The sequence below is a fragment of the Tachypleus tridentatus genome, chromosome 9 (assembly GCF_004210375.1).
Source record: "Tachypleus tridentatus isolate NWPU-2018 chromosome 9, ASM421037v1, whole genome shotgun sequence".
Lineage (NCBI taxonomy): Eukaryota > Metazoa > Arthropoda > Merostomata > Xiphosura > Limulidae > Tachypleus > Tachypleus tridentatus.
Window position 1 is genome coordinate 126,296,337 of NC_134833.1, and position 727 is coordinate 126,297,063.

Sequence of the window (727 nt, forward strand, 5' to 3'; positions counted from 1 at the left end):
ATCAACTGACTTGTTGATGGAAAAGTTGATTAGTTCCTATAACAAAATGTTTTCCCAACAGTTTACCATTATAAACACCTAGTATTAAGGCACTTCAATTGAGCCAACCACTTTCTTTCTCTCTTTCGGGAAGGATTTTTTATCTCTTAAATCAGAAATTGTGAAAAAGTGAGAGGTATCGATCAGCTCTTTGCGAGACCTACAAATTTCAACGTGAAAAAAAAAAAAAAAATCATCACCCGGTATTCCCAGGTGGTCACCCTCCCAAGTACTAACCGGGCCCGCCGTTGCTTAGCTTCGGTGATCGGACGAGAACCGGCGCTTTCAACGTGGTATGAACGATGACAGTTTAATTCTCTTTCTTATTTGGTGTTTTAAGTGTTACTCTAAAAGAAAATCGTTGTCGCAGCCCAAAATTTCCTAGTTGTGAAATATAAGAGATGCTTTAGGAATTCACTTTTACTGGAGGACGCTGGAAAGTGGAGCCTGATAACTCTGGTTTGCGTTACACATCCCCGGAACTACACGAGTGTCATTTCGGGGGTATGGAAACTGTCGCTCACAGGCGTGTGTGTCATTGACATGGAACACTTAAATTGATCAATTTAGCCTCTGAGAACTTTTCTCAAACGTCTTTTAGTCACATGTTGGTGTTTATGTCTTCTTTATATTTCTTTCGACCTACTTTCGCAAAATCTGGTATTTTACTCTCGTTACACAGGCCCAC

At 40.3% G+C, this 727-nt stretch overlaps 1 non-coding gene across 1 annotated transcript; it reads right to left on the bottom strand.

Annotated features, from left to right (window-relative positions):
• Nucleotides 1–227: 227 nt before the first annotated feature.
• LOC143227616 (5S ribosomal RNA) lies at nt 228–346 on the bottom strand. The gene has a single exon (XR_013015046.1). It is a non-coding gene; the product is annotated as a 5S ribosomal RNA (ribosomal RNA).
• Between the last annotated feature and the right edge of the window lie 381 nt (nt 347–727).